Consider the following 18,543-nt stretch of genomic DNA (forward strand, 5'->3'; position numbering starts at 1 on the left):
GTCGTGAAGGGGACACCAATTGCATCCCAGGAGGAGATCAAGAAGGCAGACTTCTGGGCCTTACTCGGGGATCCTTGGACCCACCCTGAGGGCCTTTGCCAGTTGACCAAGTAAGTGACTTACGAATAGCCGAAGGAGAGGAAAGGGCTCTGGGGCTGGTGAGATTCTGGGAGGTGGAGCCCAGGAGACGCAGGTTGTCTTTCCCTGCGATGGCTGGTCATCCAGGTGGCTGTAGATGGCCTCCAGCCTGGATCATCGGCCAGAGTGGATCATGAGAAGCAAAGGAGGGAGAGTGGGGTTGCCCCACATCTGGCGTAGGGGCTTCCCAAGAAGCATCCCTAGTCCCCTGTGGGAAACGGAGTCCTGCCATTTCCCCTCCTGCTCCCCTGATGAAAGAAAGGCAGGGGTGGTGGCACTCCCAGAAGCTCATCCCATCCAAGGTGCTCCCCACCTCCCCTCTCTCTCCCTCTGTTGGGAAATCGAAACCTGGAGGGAGGGAGAGAGGGAGGAAGGAAGGAAGGAAGGAAGGAAAAGAAGGAAAGAAGGAAAAAAAGGAAAGAAGGAAGAAGGAAAGGGAAGGAAATGAATGGAAGCAAGCAAGCAAGCTCGTTCTTTGTTCATTGGCTTTCAGCTTCTACTCCTCTTTTTCATTCTGTTGGTACTTGTGCTCAGGTGAGAGGTGTAGCGAGGAGGAAGCACGAGTTTAATTGAAGTCAATAGATTTTGCGTTCCTTTGGGTTCTCCAGGTCTGCTCACGCTCTGGCTCATAAATATGGAGGGTTACAGTTCTTCATCTCCTGCTGTTCAGCTCTACTGGTCTCCCTGCCTCTATGTCTGCCCAAATCCGTTTTCTCCCTCCCATTCTCGCACTTGTGGGGCGCTTTTCATGCACGCATCCGGCCAACCTTCCTGCATTCCAGGGCGACCTGCACCCACAACTCCTCCCACGGAGGGCAACCTCTCCCTGCCTCAAGTCCAATTGGCCCGGCTCCTTCCCTGGGCAGCAGTTGTGGAAGCTGGTCTTCTCCTTGACGGTTCCCTTGTTCATCCTCTCTCCCAGGTGCTTGCTGGAGAACGGCTTGCTGAAAGACCAGGTCATCCAGGACGTCCTCCCCTGGATGGATGCCAGCTCAGAAAAGCTGCGGCTCGCAGGAACTGCTCTTTTCACAGAGGTGAGAGCCAGGGGTTGGGGCACTGGGGGGGGGGATCTGGGGCTGTTTTCTGGTTCTGTACTTGCCCACGGAGCTAAGCAGATCCTTGTGGAAGGCAGAGGTCTCCTCCCTCAGCTGAGAACATTGGACTTGCCCTAGATGAAACGGGCAAGAAATATATGGCAACGCATGGAATGAGGAGGAAGAAACTGTCCTTTCTTGCACACACAAATGAGGCCAGATTTACGTCCCTCTTTGAAACTCCGAGTCCCTTGATTCTGGCAGGGTCAGAAGGCTGAGCTCCGGAGGCCGAAGGGTCCAGGGACACAGGGTGTAACGAACGTCTCGAACTCTTGCAGGTGATTCAGGAGCCCAGCTTTACCCGATGGGCCGCACTCAGGGCCTTCGTTCCGACCCTGATCCGGAACATGGAAGATCAGAACGCCGGGATCCGCCGCATGGCCCTGCGCAGCCTTGGCCGCCTTCTCCTGGTGGCACCGGATCAGGTCAGCCCTTCCCCCCCTGGAGGGCCCTTGTTTCAAAAGGCATGGGCTGGTAATGGGTTCAAGACATGCCTTCCCCATTCCCTCCTTGCTATGGAAAGAAGCAGGGACCAATCCAGAGACCCCAGAGGGGTCTTGGCCCAAAAAAGAGAGGAAGAAAAGCCACACTCAGGGCATTTTGGAGAAGAAAGGGGTTCGGTGCCCTTTCCTAGATTCCAGTCCACCTCGGTGGATCCACGGAGGGCCAAAGGCCAATCTCAGGTGGACCCAGTGGTGGTCCAGCCTTCCAAGGGCTGGTGGTCGTGGGAACCTCCGGCACCAAGTCAGGTCAACCAAGACCTCTTCCCCCCCCATCCTCTCTTTACTAAAAAGCTGAAGCCTGTCCGGCTCTCCATTCCTGTCGAGTAGAGAGACGGGCACTTCGTAGTCCTATTCCCGGGGAGATGAGGACGAAGCGCGGCCCCAGAGGTGCCACTGAGGGTCCCTCGCTCCCTTAGAACTCACCCAGTCCACTCATTGGGTTCTGCGTGGTGCCCACGCCCGTCTTCAGCGACACGGTGCCAATCCCCAAAGCAGACAAGGCCACCAGCCCTTTCCTCAGACACCTCTTCTGATCAGGATGATCTTCCTCGCCTGGATTCCTCATCGCCTTCCTTGTCCTTTCAACCCACCCGTTTTGGGACTACCTTCTGGGAGAGCAGAAAGCGAGCTTTTTTTCGGAAGGGAAGCCCCTGGGAGGTGCGGGTCACCCGCTAGGGAAGAAGGCCTGGGCTCCGACCCGCCACCTCCTCTGGCCAGCGGGCTCTGGGGAAGGACGAGGGGCTGAGAGAGGGTCCTGGTCTTGTCTCCTCCTTCCAGGTGAAAGGACTGAAGAAGGACCTTCTCATCCTTCTCTTCAACCACCTCCGGGACAGCGCGGTGGTTGACGAAGCTCTGGAGGCACTGGCGCTCGTTGTGCCGTGCCTGAGGATGGGGAAAGTGGCCTTCCTCTTCCGCGATCTCTGCTGGAGGGCCAGCAAGTACCTCTCTGAGGTAAGTGGATGGCCGTCTCCCCCCTCCAAGGGCCCACCCCCCTTTCCCTCCCTGACTCAGGAGAGCCGAGATCTCCCCTTCCCAGGCGTGGCTGATGTTCTAGCTTTGCCCACTGTCCGCCCAGAGACGGTTTCTGAGCTGATGATCCTCACCACAAGAGAGGCTTCTCTGGTCACGGGTGGGAAACAAGATCCTCGGTAGATCCCGCCGAGAAGAGGCCGAGAACCCGTCTCGAGTGTCAGATCTTCTGTTATTTTCAAACAGACTTCGACAAACTCGGCTGCTCTCCTCCCTCCACGCCTGCTCCTCGGCCATCGAGGGATCCTAATCCTACGGTCCCACGAGGACCCGTGTCAGGATCACTGAGGGAATTCTTAGGGGCTTGAAGTATCTGTCGGAGACAGAGACCATCACCCAGAGCCCAAGTTCCATCCCAGGGATCTCCAGGGAGGGCTAGGCCAGAAATCTGGAGACTGGCCAGCCATGCCATCAGCGGACGAGGGCCTTCCCCCTCCAGATACCCACCGCTTTACAAGCCCTGCTCAGGAGAGGGTTTGCCTGTCCACGTTGACAAAAGGGCTGCCAGTCTGAACTGACCCACGTGGGTGGAGTGGTTCCCTGTGATGGCACCAGGGGAGCCTGCCTCCTCCTCCTCCTCCTCCTCCTCCTCCTCTTCCCAGGCCCTTGGAAACTTCATAATCTCTCTTCCACCCCATGAGGGAAGAACTCAGCCTTCAGGGCAACCCATCCCCTTAGCCAGGGCCTCTACTAAGAGGGGAGGAACCTTCACCTGCTCCTAAGGAGCCTCCCAGGGATGCCAGTCGCCCTAGGTTTCCACTAGGAAAAGGCAAGCCCCCCTTTGCTGAGCGCCATGGGCGAGTGAGCGAACCGCCGAGGAGGGGAGGTCTGTCCAAGGCCCAGACAGGGCTCCTCCCTGAGCCGTCGGACACACGGACGAGGCCGGGCAGATTCCGGGGCCTTCCTCCTCTTCGCCAAAACATTGCGGTGCCTTTTTGATCTCTTGCCAAAGAGTGGCTTTGCTGTCCATGAAAGTGAAGTGTTGTCTTTCCCCGGTTTTAGGAGGACGATGCTATCTGTGCTGCAGCGTTCCATCTCTTCGGTGCCTTGGCCACCCGGGCCAAGCAGGGGTACAAGACCTTCTTTGCCAATCTAGTGAAAGAGAACTTGGCACTCTTGCTCATCTATCAGGGCGACCCGAACCCCAAAGTTTCAGAGGTACGAATGGAGCATTAAGGCGTTGGTTACATATGTATTGTTCTCTGTTTTCCTGCAAAATGTATTTTTAAAGTAGATGTTACATAGGATGTTGAGAATGTTCAAGGTGTTTTCTCTTCTTAAGACAAAATGACTTCTGATCTAAGTCCCCAACCCTATTTCGAACGTCCCGTCCGTGGCCCAGGGAGACCTGGTTGGGAGACAGCTTCCGAGTGCCAGCAACCTCCCCGAAAGAGGATGCTGGGGGTTTTCTCTAAGCAACAGTCCCAGGATCCCACGGGACCCGATGACCCCTTGGCTGGGCCTCCGTCCTCCCCTCTGCTCAACTGCAGAATGCTCAGCCAGCCTTTCTTCGGCGCTTGGTTCTGCTCCTTGCACAGGAGACGATGGCGCCTGGGGATGTCCCCATGGAGCTCAGGGAAATAGAGGAACCCACAGTGTGGGAATTGGGGCACCGAGCGAGCAGAGCATGGAAACATGGCTGTTTTGGACTGGATTGTAGGGGAGTAAGGGAGAGAGGGGGGTCTAGAAGCTGTCATGCCAAAAAAAGGGGGGGCAGTGGTTCATGTTGCATCTCTTCCTCCCGTAAAGAAGCTTTTCCACACTCTGAAATAGATCTGAGCCGGATGACAGAGATTTCTGTTCTAATCCGAGGGCTGAGTTTCAGCAAGAAAGTCTCAGCCACTTTGCGCCAAGACACCTGGAAGGCCCTCTCTTCGAGGGGGGTCCCTGCTGCACATCCGACCTTGTCGGAAGGCTGGGCTGGTGGGTGCGGGAGACCAGGCTTCTCCCGGACCAGCACCTCAAGGACAGGAGGCCCATCGGGGAAGTCAGGCTGCCTCCAACCTGGTCAGACATCCAGGGGTCAGCCGAGGTGATATGGTCTGAAAAGGCCTCTCCTCCTTAAGAACCCACTTTGTATCAAGAGGTCTTTTCAAATACATACATTGGACAAAGACGGCTTCAAACAGACTTTTCTGAAATGGGACTCGATATGATCTTGGGCTAGATAAAGATGAGCAGCACTCAAGCTGGCCTGATTTTGGAGGAAAACTTGTAGATCGACCTGCTGGCATTATGGATGCTTTATGTGTGTATGGTGCATGCCTTATCTTCGTATGATGCGTACATCCGAAATTTGAAAGTCCACTCTCTGTCTTTTCCTCTCCTTTTTTAGGCATGCAAAATGGCCTTTTTGCACTGTCTGCCCTTTGTGACCAAAAGACACCTTCAGCAGCTGCACCAGACCACCGAGAGCGGCAACATAAATGCTCTCTGCCAACAGCTAGTGAGCAAGAGAGAAGGGGGGGGAAGAGAGGCTTTTGGACTGGGAGTGAGAAGGCGGGGGAGGGACAGGAGTTTGAATTAACCAAGCCTAAGTAGACTGTCATTGCTAGCTAATGTATTGGCCACATCTTTCCGAAAGGTTCCAAGGGGGCTTTTATAATTATTAAAAAAAAAAAACACCAAAGTTGAAATCTAATCATAAAGGGTTGCAGTGTTTGAAAAGCATGACATGAGTCTCCTACTAAAACTCCCCAATGAAGAAAAAAATCTGGTTCTGATCTGGTTCCAAAGCTACCCCTTGACAGCCTTCTCTGGAAGGTTGGCAGGAACCGAATCCAGCTCCTTGGGCCACGCAGGGACGAGAGGACACACTCCCTCGTCCGCCACAGAGAACCCAGGGTGGTGTATGTAGTGGACAGAGCGGTGGACTAGGACTCCGGAAGCCTGGCTTTCCATCCTCCCTGCGGCGAGGAGACCAGGTGCCAGGGCCCGTTGCACCCACACGCCCGGTCATGCCTCCGGTTCCACCACGGAGGTGCAGACGGAGACCTTGTCGATTGGATGTGGCAAGTGAGGAACAAACAGGACAGAAACCCTGAAAGGAATCTGGCCTTTCTCGTAAGCTGGAAAAGGGATGGATCGGTTTTACTGACATGTACAGTAGTAATCAGGAAAAAACACCCAAAAAGTGTCTCTTTAAAAAAAGGCAACACAGCATTGTGAGGGATCGGCCCAAGACTTCAATAAAATCCGTGCCGCCGCCCTCAGGAGTATCATGATGTTCTTTGGACCATGGATTTGGGCGGCACAACGAACTGAAGTGATTTTTACATCCCTCTTTAGGTCCAAGAGTGCCCCCACCTGAGCATGGGCCTCCAGAGAGACCTTGTGCCCTACTTCCAGAGCAGGCAGGAAGAGCTCCAAAGGAGAGCTGTGGAGATCTCAGGTAACCAGACAATCCTCTGAGCGGCCCAGCGGGGAATCCCAAAGAGAGGTCTGAACCACCGGGCTGGGCAGCAGTTCTGAGGGAGAAGATGGTCTCTTGAAGGATCTCAAGGGCCCTTCCACAAATCCCAGAAGTCAGGGAGGCCGGAGGAAGGGAAGAGACACCTACGAGGGTCTCAAAACCTCCAAGAAGTGCCGACCGACCGGGCTCAAATGTCGCCCAGCTACCCTCTACCCCAGTCTCCCTCCCTCTTCACTTCTTTTGACAACTCTACGGAAGTTTTCCCTCAGAAATGCATGTGCTCTCCAGGGGGTCAATTCTGTCACGCTTCGGGTCTTACCAGCTTCCTCTTCTCCCTCATTAACCCCTCTCCAACTTTTGTTTTCCTTTTTATATGGAATTCGTGCTGCAACCCCTGCTCAGTGAGGGTGTCGGAAGCAGCCTCAAGCGGATTCCCACCATCGGGAAGGGTCGAGCCCTCTCTCGACTTCCAAGGAATCCCATCTAGCAGCTTCTGTGGGCAAAGGGAGAATAGTTGGAGGGGCGCTTCCTTTCGGTCCAAATCCTCCCCTCGGGAAAGGCCACCTGACCCTCTGCTCCCTTCATGCCTTTCCCTTAGGAGCCCTCCTCCAGAGCACCCCAGTGACAGCGCTAGACGAAAGAACGCTGCAGCATCTTCTGACCGGTAAGGCACGGGAGCGATGGGGGCGATCGGGTCTCGTTGCCCACCTCAGTGCTCTCTCCTTGCTGAAAGAATGGGTGGGTCGTTGGGGGGAAGAAAGGGAGGGAAGATGAAGATTCCTTTCGCTTCCAGAAGGAGGCCCCATCACAAAATACAGGTTTGACCCTCCATTGACCAGACATTGGATTCTGGAGGGTCTGGCGGAAACCCAAGCGTTGAGCTCCTGCTTTGGCCGCCTAATGCAGGGTTGACCCGTGGATGCTTTGCCCACCTCTTGTTTCAGAAGTCGCCCCATTGCAGGGGGACGCGAGCACAACCCTGCAATCAGCAGCAGAAGCTCTAGAGGACCACGTCCATCAAAAGAGGGCAGAACTTCAGGACGACGCCACGCGTGGAAGCCGCACCACTCAGAATTCAGCCACATGGTACCGGCGGCTACTTGGTTTTCGCCGGCACTAAATGTACGTATGTGGTTCTAAAACGGTTTTCTACAGTGTTAAAAGCCAGGGTTGGTTTTACATGGCGTTCCTGAAGTACTCCACCCAGGTGTTGTGGGAGAGAAGGCCGAATAACCAACTCTGGCCACGGCGGTGGCGGTGGCGGTTGAGGAAGGAGCAACTTGAGGGGAGGTGGAGGTGGAGGTGGCGGGGAGGGTTCAAGAGGAGCACAAGAGGAGAAGGTAATTTCTCCTTTGTTACAACCGTTTTTCTGTGAGCTCCTCCCGAGAGGCACACCTTGGACACGCATCGGGGTTGGACTGGAGCCGGGAAAGTGAGGGCGCCGGGTTACTCTACAGGAAGCCTGAATGGAGACCTTTTTCCCTGTGTGATCACACTGCTAGATCCTTAGAAAGAAGGGTTAATGTGCTTCATTGACAAAGGGGGGAAGTGAGCTCAAACGTTCCTTGGAAACATCAGTAGGACCCTCCAGGGCCTCCCCGCAGACTTTCCATTGCTTTCTTGCTCTTTTCTTCTTCCAGGCCATCCATCGAGAGCAAAGGCTTCACCCCATGAAAGAGAACTTCTACAGCCGGGCATTCGCCAACCATCGGACGAGATCCAAGAACTGACTCGTGGGACTGGAGGAACAGGCCGACAGATTCGATGTTGAGAAAAGAAGGGAGAGGCTCAGGTTTGAGGGTACCAACTCCTCGCCATTTCTCAGATCCTCCTCTGGCCTAGAGAAGGTCAGGTAACGAATGAATTCTGCAGGTTTGGTCCACCGCTGATCTTCTCTGAGGAACTGGAATTCGTCAGGGATTGAAGACAGCTCTTCTTCCTGAATGTTCTTTTGTTGAAAAATTATTTAGATCTTTGAAGAAAAAACGCCAAAGTAAAGGAGATGCACAACCATAGGTTAAAAAAACCATAATAATAAGATGAAGACAAACTGAGGGGGATTAAACTTTCTGGTCACACTGATCAAATAAACCCAGACAAAAATCAGAGGTTTCCAATTTGGTACAAAAAATATATATAGATGGTTGTTGTGGGTTTTTCCCATCCCTATCTAAATTCCTTTCCTAAACCTTTCCTTTCCCATCCTTATCTAAACTCCTTTCCTCCCCCTTTCCTTTTTCCAACCCTGTCTAAACTCCTTTCCTCCCCCTTTCCTTTCGAATCCTTATCTAAACTCCTTTCCTCCCCCTTTCCTTTCCCATCCCTATCTAAACTCATTTCATCCGTCTTTCCTTTCCCATTCCTAACCAATCTCCTTTCCTCCCCCTTTCCTTTCCCTTCCCTAACTAATCTCCTTTCCTCCCTCTTTCCTTTCCCATCCCTAACTAATCTCCTTTCCTCCCCCTTTCCTTTCCCTTCCCTAACTAATCTCCTTTCCTCCCCCTTTCCTTTCCCTTCCCTAACTAATCTCCTTTCCTCCCTCTTTCCTTTCCCATCCCTAACTAATCTCCTTTCCTCCCCCTTTCCTTTCCTTTCCCTTCCCTAACTAATCTCCCTTCCTCCCTCTTTCCATTCCCATCCCTAACTAATCTCCTTTCCTCCCCCTTTCCTTTCCCATCCCTAACTAATCTCCTTTCCTCCCCCTTTCCTTTCCTTTCCTTTCCCTTCCCTAACTAATCTCCTTTCCTCCCCCTTTCCTTTCCCATCCCTAACTAATCTCCTTTCCTCCCTCTTTCCTTTCCCATCCCTAACTAATCTCCTTTCCTCCCCCTTTCCTTTCCCTTCCCTAACTAATCTCCTTTCCTCCCTCTTTCCTTTCCCATCCCTAACTAATCTCCTTTCCTCCCCCTTTCCTTTCCCTTCCCTAACTAATCTCCTTTCCTCCCCCTTTCCTTTCCTTTCCCTTCCCTAACTAATCTCCCTTCCTCCCTCTTTCCATTCCCTTCCCTAACTAATCTCCTTTCCTCCCCCTTTCCTTTCCTTTCCCTTCCCTAACTAATCTCCTTTCCTCCCCCTTTCCTTTCCCATCCCTAACTAATCTCCTTTCCTCCCTCTTTCCTTTCCCATCCCTAACTAATCTCCTTTCCTCCCCCTTTCCTTTCCTTTCCCTTCCCTAACTAATCTCCTTTCCTCCCTCTTTCCTTTCCCATCCCTAACTAATCTCCTTTCCTCCCTCTTTCCTTTCCAATCCCTAACTAATCTCCTTTCCTCCCTCTTTCCTTTCCCTTCCCTAACTAATCTCCTTTCCTCCCCCTTTCCTTTCCCATCCCTAACTAATCTCCTTTCCTCCCTCTTTCCTTTCCCATCCCTAACTAATCTCCTTTCCTCCCCCTTTCCTTTCCCTTCCCTAACTAATCTCCTTTCCTCCCTCTTTCCTTTCCCATCCCTAACTAATCTCCTTTCCTCCCCCTTTCCTTTCCCTTCCCTAACTAATCTCCTTTCCTCCCCCTTTCCTTTCCTTTCCCTTCCCTAACTAATCTCCCTTCCTCCCTCTTTCCATTCCCTTCCCTAACTAATCTCCTTTCCTCCCCCTTTCCTTTCCTTTCCCTTCCCTAACTAATCTCCTTTCCTCCCCCTTTCCTTTCCCATCCCTAACTAATCTCCTTTCCTCCCTCTTTCCTTTCCCATCCCTAACTAATCTCCTTTCTTCCCCCTTTCCTTTCCTTTCCCTTCCCTAACTAATCTCCTTTCCTCCCTCTTTCCTTTCCCATCCCTAACTAATCTCCTTTCCTCCCTCTTTCCTTTCCAATCCCTAACTAATCCCCTTTCCTCCCTCTTTCCTTTCCCATCCCTAACTAATCTCCTTTCCTCCCCCTTTCCTTTCCTTTCCCTTCCCTAACTAATCTCCTTTCCTCCCTCTTTCCTTTCCCATCCCTAACTAATCTCCTTTCCTCCCCCTTTCATTTCCCTTCCCTAACTAATCTCCTTTCCTCCCTCTTTCCTTTCCCTTCCCTAACTAATCTCCTTTCCTTCCCCTTTCCTTTCCCATCCCTAACTAATCTTCTTTCCTCCCTCTTTCCTTTCCTTTCCCTTCCCTAACTAATCTCCTTTCCTTCCCCTTTCCTTTCCCTTCCCTAACTAATCTCCTTTCCTCCCCCTTTCCTTTCCTTTCCCTTCCCTAACTAATCTCCTTTCCTTCCCCTTTCCTTTCCCATCCCTAACTAATCTCCTTTCCTCCCCCTTTCCTTTCCTTTCCCTTCCCTAACTAATCTCCTTTCCTCCCCCTTTCCTTTCCTTTCCCTTCCCTAACTAATCTCCTTTCCTCCCCCTTTCCTTTCCTTTCCCTTCCCTAACTAATCTCCTTTCCTCCCTCTTTCCTTTCCCATCCCTAACTAATCTCCTTTCCTCCCCCTTTCCTTTCCTTTCCCTTCCCTAACTAATCTCCTTTCCTCCCCTTTCCTTTCCAATCCCTAACTAATCTCCTTTCCTCCCCCTTTCCTTTCCTTTCCTTTCCCTTCCCTAACTAATCTCCTTTCCTCCCTCTTTCCTTTCCCATCCCTAACTAATCTCCTTTCCTCCCCCTTTCCTTTCCTTTCCCATCCCTAACTAATCTCCTTTCCTCCCTCTTTCCTTTCCCATCCCTAACTAATCTCCTTTCCTCCCCCTTTCCTTTCCTTTCCCTTCCCTAACTAATCTCCTTTCCTCCCTCTTTCCTTTCCCATCCCTAACTAATCTCCTTTCCTCCCCCTTTCCTTTCCTTTCCCTTCCCTAACTAATCTCCTTTCCTTCCCCTTTCCTTTCCCATCCCTAACTAATCTCCTTTCCTCCCCCTTTCCTTTCCTTTCCCATCCCTAACTAATCTCCTTTCCTCCCCCTTTCCTTTCCTTTCCCTTCCCTAACTAATCTCCTTTCCTTCCCCTTTCCTTTCCCATCCCTAACTAATCTCCTTTCCTCCCTCTTTCCTTTCCCATCCCTAACTAATCTTCTTTCCTCCCTCTTTCCTTTCCTTTCCCTTCCCTAACTAATCTCCTTTCCTTCCCCTTTCCTTTCCCTTCCCTAACTAATCTCCTTTCCTCCCCCTTTCCTTTCCTTTCCCTTCCCTAACTAATCTCCTTTCCTTCCCCTTTCCTTTCCCATCCCTAACTAATCTCCTTTCCTCCCCCTTTCCTTTCCTTTCCCTTCCCTAACTAATCTCCTTTCCTCCCCCTTTCCTTTCCTTTCCCTTCCCTAACTAATCTCCTTTCCTCCCCCTTTCCTTTCCTTTCCCTTCCCTAACTAATCTCCTTTCCTCCCTCTTTCCTTTCCCATCCCTAACTAATCTCCTTTCCTCCCCCTTTCCTTTCCTTTCCCATCCCTAACTAATCTCCTTTCCTCCCCTTTCCTTTCCCATCCCTAACTAATCTCCTTTCCTCCCCCTTTCCTTTCCTTTCCTTTCCCTTCCCTAACTAATCTCCTTTCCTCCCTCTTTCCTTTCCCATCCCTAACTAATCTCCTTTCCTCCCCCTTTCCTTTCCTTTCCCTTCCCTAACTAATCTCCTTTCCTCCCTCTTTCCTTTCCCATCCCTAACTAATCTCCTTTCCTCCCCCTTTCCTTTCCTTTCCCTTCCCTAACTAATCTCCTTTCCTCCCTCTTTCCTTTCCCATCCCTAACTAATCTCCTTTCCTCCCCCTTTCCTTTCCTTTCCCTTCCCTAACTAATCTCCTTTCCTCCCTCTTTCCTTTCCCATCCCTAACTAATCTCCTTTCCTCCCCCTTTCCTTTCCTTTCCCTTCCCTAACTAATCTCCTTTCCTCCCTCTTTCCTTTCCCATCCCTAACTAATCTCCTTTCCTCCCCCTTTCCTTTCCTTTCCCTTCCCTAACTAATCTCCTTTCCTCCCTCTTTCCTTTCCCATCCCTAACTAATCTCCTTTCCTCCCCCTTTCCTTTCCTTTCCCTTCCCTAACTAATCTCCTTTCCTCCCTCTTTCCTTTCCCATCCCTAACTAATCTCCTTTCCTCCCCCTTTCCTTTCCTTTCCCTTCCCTAACTAATCTCCTTTCCTCCCTCTTTCCTTTCCCATCCCTAACTAATCTCCTTTCCTCCCCCTTTCCTTTCCCATCCCTAACTAATCTCCTTTCCTCCCCCTTTCCTTTCCTTTCCCTTCCCTAACTAATCTCCTTTCCTCCCCCTTTCCTTTCCCATCCCTAACTAATCTCCTTTCCTCCCCCTTTCCTTTCCTTTCCCTTCCCTAACTAATCTCCTTTCCTCCCCCTTTCCTTTCCTTTCCCTTCCCTAACTAATCTCCTTTCCTCCCCCTTTCCTTTCCTTTCCCTTCCCTAACTAATCTCCTTTCCTCCCTCTTTCCTTTCCCATCCCTAACTAATCTCCTTTCCTCCCCCTTTCCTTTCCTTTCCCTTCCCTAACTAATCTCCTTTCCTCCCCTTTCCTTTCCCATCCCTAACTAATCTCCTTTCCTCCCCCTTTCCTTTCCTTTCCTTTCCTTTCCCTTCCCTAACTAATCTCCTTTCCTCCCTCTTTCCTTTCCCATCCCTAACTAATCTCCTTTCCTCCCCCTTTCCTTTCCTTTCCCTTCCCTAACTAATCTCCTTTCCTCCCTCTTTCCTTTCCCATCCCTAACTAATCTCCTTTCCTCCCCCTTTCCTTTCCTTTCCCTTCCCTAACTAATCTCCTTTCCTCCCTCTTTCCTTTCCCATCCCTAACTAATCTCCTTTCCTCCCCCTTTCCTTTCCTTTCCCTTCCCTAACTAATCTCCTTTCCTCCCCTTTCCTTTCCCATCCCTAACTAATCTCCTTTCCTCCCCCTTTCCTTTCCTTTCCTTTCCCTTCCCTAACTAATCTCCTTTCCTCCCTCTTTCCTTTCCCATCCCTAACTAATCTCCTTTCCTCCCCCTTTCCTTTCCTTTCCTTTCCCTTCCCTAACTAATCTCCTTTCCTCCCTCTTTCCTTTCCCATCCCTAACTAATCTCCTTTCCTCCCCCTTTCCTTTCCTTTCCCTTCCCTAACTAATCTCCTTTCCTCCCTCTTTCCTTTCCCATCCCTAACTAATCTCCTTTCCTCCCCCTTTCCTTTCCTTTCCCTTCCCTAACTAATCTCCTTTCCTCCCCCTTTCCTTTCCTTTCCTTTCCCTTCCCTAACTAATCTCCTTTCCTCCCTCTTTCCTTTCCCATCCCTAACTAATCTCCTTTCCTCCCCCTTTCCTTTCCTTTCCCTTCCCTAACTAATCTCCTTTCCTCCCTCTTTCCTTTCCCATCCCTAACTAATCTCCTTTCCTCCCCCTTTCCTTTCCTTTCCCTTCCCTAACTAATCTCCTTTCCTCCCTCTTTCCTTTCCCATCCCTAACTAATCTCCTTTCCTCCCCCTTTCCTTTCCCATCCCTAACTAATCTCCTTTCCTCCCCCTTTCCTTTCCTTTCCCTTCCCTAACTAATCTCCTTTCCTCCCCCTTTCCTTTCCTTTCCCTTCCCTAACTAATCTCCTTTCCTCCCCCTTTCCTTTCCCATCCCTAATTTAATCTCCTTTCCTCCCTCTTTCCTTTCCCATCCCTAACTAATCTCCTTTCCTCCCCCTTTCCTTTCCCTTCCCTAACTAATCTCCTTTCCTCCCTCTTTCCTTTCCCATCCCTAACTAATCTCCTTTCCTCCCCCTTTCCTTTCCTTTCCCATCCCTAACTAATCTCCTTTCCTCCCCCTTTCCTTTCCTTTCCCTTCCCTAACTAATCTCCATTCCTCCCCCTTTCCTTTCCCATCCCTAATTTAATCTCCTTTCCTCCCCCTTTCCTTTCCTTTCCCTTCCCTAACTAATCTCCTTTCCTCCCTCTTTCCTTTCCCATCCCTAACTAATCTCCTTTCCTCCCCCTTTCCTTTCCCATCCCTAACTAATCTCCTTTCCTCCCCCTTTCCTTTCCTTTCCCTTCCCTAACTAATCTCCTTTCCTCCCCCTTTCCTTTCCCATCCCTAACTAATCTCCTTTCCTCCCCCTTTCCTTTCCTTTCCCTTCCCTAACTAATCTCCTTTCCTCCCCCTTTCCTTTCCCATCCCTAATTTAATCTCCTTTCCTCCCCCTTTCCTTTCCCATCCCTAATCTAAACTCCTTTCGTCCCCCTTTCCTTTCCCATCCTTATCTAAACTCCTTTCCTCCCCCTTTCCTTTACCATCCTTATCTAAACTCCTTTCCTCCCCCTTTCCATTCCCACCCTGTCTAAACTCCTTTCCTCCCCCTTTCCTTTTTCCACCCCTATCTAAACTCCTTTCATCCCCCTTTCCTCCCCCCCACTTCCCATGCTCTTTTGAGCAATGACAGAGTTCCTAGTCCAGTCCTCTGAAGATGCCGGCCACAGAGACTGGCAAAAGGTCAGGAATAACAACCTTCAGAACATGTCCAGAGAGCCCGCAAAACCCACAACAACCATGTCACTCAAGATTTAGAAATCTAGTCCATTTGTAAACTTTATAAAGAAGAAAAGACTAATAATCCTATCAATGAAAAAGAAAAGTGGAAAGGGTGGTTTCGCCAGGACCTTTTCTCTTATGATCCCAAGGTAGACCAGATTAGTCCCCCTCCGAGTGCCTTTGTACTTTTCTCCTGGAAATATTGATTTCTCTACAGGAAAAGAGACCTGAGAGCTGACATGAAATTGCTCCCTTTTCTGCCCAGAAGTAGGGCTGCATATTTGACAAAGCTTTCCTGAAAGCATTAGTTCCATCATGCATTGAGTTCTATGGGTGCCTTAGAAATCAATCCAAAGGTCCAGCGGTGGACAAATCTGCAGACTTCACAAAACCCTTTGGGTCTACTTTGAAAAGGATCTGAGGAAGAGGTGATAGGTTGGACCTAAAAACCTAACAAAAAAAAAATTGCCGACTCTTCACCAAATCTTTGTTGTTTTCTGTTCAGATGTTAACGGATGGGGTTGGGAGTTAAGCAGAACCAGAATATGATGGACAACTGATCAAAGGTATTGTAAACACCTGAAAAGTTTCTGGAAGACCAAAGGAAATCTTTTTGGGTGAGGTTACAAATTGCAGCCAGTAAACGCCAAACCAGGAAACCCTCTACACGACAGGGATGAAGAAGACATCCCACAAGAGCCTGTAACTCCTAGCAAGAGACCTCCAGCTTAAAGCCTCTAAACACAGCTTGAAGATGAAAAAAAAAGTACCCTCTGTCCTCAGTGGAGAAGAAGAAGAATACGTCTCACGAGCAGTCCTCGGTTTGCACAACAAGAGATCTACAGGGTGAAGCCTCAACATACAGCATCTCTCTGAAACAATAAACTACCAGTCAAGAAGGATAAGGTTAAGACGTCCGTATCATTTTTCATGTCAATGTGTACGTTATTATAGAGAAAGTATTCAAGTTTCCCACCTTGTAAAACGGCTATACTTTTGATTCTTCTTTATTAAAATGTGATACAGAAGTTTTCACAAATTTGAATGCAGTCTTGTTTTTTGTTAACTTTGTGTGAAAGAGGGATTCTGTCCTGCGTTGATTACTGAATTTCACCACCTTGGGGATTAAATACGTAGAGTTTGCTGATCTGAAAGAGTCCTGGCTGAGATCAGACCCTGGGACGAAATCACAAGGTCCCCTGTCTGCTCTCTCGATCTCCTTGGAGAACAAGCTTGGCCAAGCCAAGGCCTTCTGGGCGTCCGGGATTACAACTCTCCCGGGCCTCAGCCAGCATGTCTGGGGGTCAGAGATAGGGAGAGGGGGGCCAGATTGAAGAAGGTTGCCTTCCGTTCGAGGAGAGAATTCTCCTCGAAGACTGAACGCTTCCTCTAGAATTGGTTGGGGGCTCTGTGCCCGAGATGGGCAAGACTGAAGCCGAGGGCAGATGGGTACAAGGCCCGAAGGAGAAGAGGGCGCTCCTTTCCTTTGGCCTCCTCTGCCACATCGCTCAAGCTGCTGCCGGAGAGGAGAGGTTCCTTTTTTGGAGAGTCCTCGACGGATTGCTTGCTTCGTCCCATTTCTTGGTCAGCCTTCTCCTGGTGAGGGCACCCGAGGTGCCCCGTAAGCATTAAAACACCTGGTCAGCCGAAATACACCATGGATGACAAAGTTTTAAAAAGTGAAGCATACAAGAATAATTAAAAAGCAATCCGTTCATTATGTAATAAGAGAAGGCATTTGTTAACTTTCAAACCCCGCTTAAAACGAATGCATGTCCAGCGTCCTGGAGCATCCACTCAATCCTAGATATTAAAAGCCTACCTAAGGAGGCAGGTCTTTCAGTGTTGCTGAAAGGAGAAAAGGGAGGTACCCCACCTCTGTGCCAAGAGAGAGCATCTTGCAACCGGAGGGAAGCCCCTCTCTCTACGTCCCTGTCAAAGACGCCTCGGATGCCAAGTGGGGCCAAGAGAAGGGCAAACTTCTAACCATCATATTTAAGTCCCCAATGCCTTTTAAAAGTTCGGATCATTTTTCATATTTGCTCACTTTTAATTACTCAACTGTATTTTTATGAACAGAAAGTTTAATTGCTTTTTAATTTGCATTAAACGTTTTTAAATCTACTTTTCTAACATGGTGAGCTGCCTTGTGTCTCCTGATCAGGAGAGAGGCAGAAGAAGAAGAACAACAAGGTAGGATCTGTGACGGGTCATCAGGAGAGAGACGGTCCACCGGGGAGCCTGAACCCAGACGGTAAAGGGCTTCCGACTGTAGGTCATCACCAGCACTTTGAATTGGGCCTGGGAACAGACACGTCGCCAGTCCAGCTGTTGTAGCAGGGGAGCTAGAAGCCCCTCCTCTGCTTGAGATGGAAGGCAGGCAATCAAGGCTGAGTTTCATGCCTTGGCTAGTCAACTTCATGCTTTCGGAAGTGAAGGATCGGCCACCTGCCCACCGGTGCCCAGAGGACACCCATGAGTACTCACAATGCTTTCCCACACTTTGGGGGAGGCTCTTCTGTCAAAGCGAAGTGGAAAGATCAAAGAATAATCTAGTAAAACGATGCTACCTGGAGACAGGACACATTTTCTGTGACTGTAGAGAAATTCAGTCCATGCAGCCTTTCTGTGCATACAATGTATGCCCCACCACATGTACAAAAGAAGATCTAACATCTAGCCAAGATAAAGCAATCTAAGTTGAACACTTCTGGCCAAAATAATAATAATTTTTTTTAAACAAATCTCTAATTTGGAGAACTGTCTGTCAGATCTGCTTGGACCTGGGTTTCTGCCTTGAGCTAGAGGTTGGACCCGATGGCCTAGGAGGTCCCTTCCAACACCGTTGTTGTACGATTCTATGAAAAGATCATCACAAGAAATGGGTGAATAGGTCACCGCTTGAAAGGAATGAATTAAAGGTCATGTTAATCTGTAGCTAGTGATTTGGGGCAACATGCAAACATAACTCCTTTCTTTTTTCTTTCTTTATTCATGTCAGAGAGTTGAACGATTCAAAATTATGAATTTATATGAAATAGAGTAAAATTAAAACAAATTGAAATGATAAGATTATTAGACCCTTTTTAACCAGACGTGGGCTACTTCAGTACTATTATCTCAGCCATTTGCCAGGTCTTCCTTTGTACACGTGTTGGGGAATGAATTGTATGCACACGTGGAGTTCATGGACTGAATTTCTCCACTGTCAAGAAAAATGGCCCGCTATCCAGGTAGCCCCAATCGGACTTGATTGTTCCCACCTTGGGTCTTCCAACTTAATTTTATTTATTTATTTATTTATTTATTTATTTATTTATTTATTTATTTATTTATTTATTTATTTATTTATTTATTTATTTATTTAACTTATATGCCGCCCACACTTTGGAGTCTGTTCAGGAGCTTCCAGGGGGCCTGCCAACTTCTTCCATACAATGGTCTTGTTTTCAACCCTCTTGCAGGGATGGCATTGTGGGAGACTGCCAGAAGCTCCCGGGCATCAGCCCATCTCCCTACAGGTGGATGTCCCACCTCAAAACGCCTCGGCACTCAGCACCAGCCGCTCACCCAGCCATTGGGGCTGGAATGACGCAGCTCCAGGATGCGCCCGGAGAGGCTCAGGCATGCCAACAGAAAGGACGTTTGAGAAAGGGGGCTCCAGCAGCGAGGAAGAGGAAGAGGAGGCGGTGGCGGCTTCAGCCAACGACATAGATGAGGATGCCTGCCAAGCTGAGGAGGGGCCCACGGCCGCAAGTCCCGCAACTGAGGGCTTGGAGACGGTGAGGAGCCGTGACCCCTCGATGGAGGAAATGGTCGCATTTCCTTCCCACTGAAAGAGGCGGACCAGTCAGTCAGTCCTTCTGGATTTGCTGCTTTGTCTGCTTGGGTGTGTTATCCACAGGGCCGTGTGTCCAAAGTGGCCTGTTCTCAACATCTAAGCTAGTGTGTTCCTCTCGGGCATGGTGGAGGATGTTGGAGA

At 50.0% G+C, this 18,543-nt stretch overlaps 1 long non-coding RNA gene across 1 annotated transcript; it reads left to right on the top strand.

Moving 5' to 3' along the window:
• Positions 1–7,125: 7,125 nt before the first annotated feature.
• On the top strand, positions 7,126–15,600 carry LOC140702466 (uncharacterized). The gene is made up of 2 exons (XR_013538837.1): positions 7,126–7,298; positions 7,817–15,600. It is a non-coding gene; the product is annotated as an uncharacterized LOC140702466 (long non-coding RNA).
• The last annotated feature ends 2,943 nt before the right edge of the window (positions 15,601–18,543 follow it).

Source organism: Pogona vitticeps, chromosome 12 (genome assembly GCF_051106095.1).
Source record: "Pogona vitticeps strain Pit_001003342236 chromosome 12, PviZW2.1, whole genome shotgun sequence".
Lineage (NCBI taxonomy): Eukaryota > Metazoa > Chordata > Lepidosauria > Squamata > Agamidae > Pogona > Pogona vitticeps.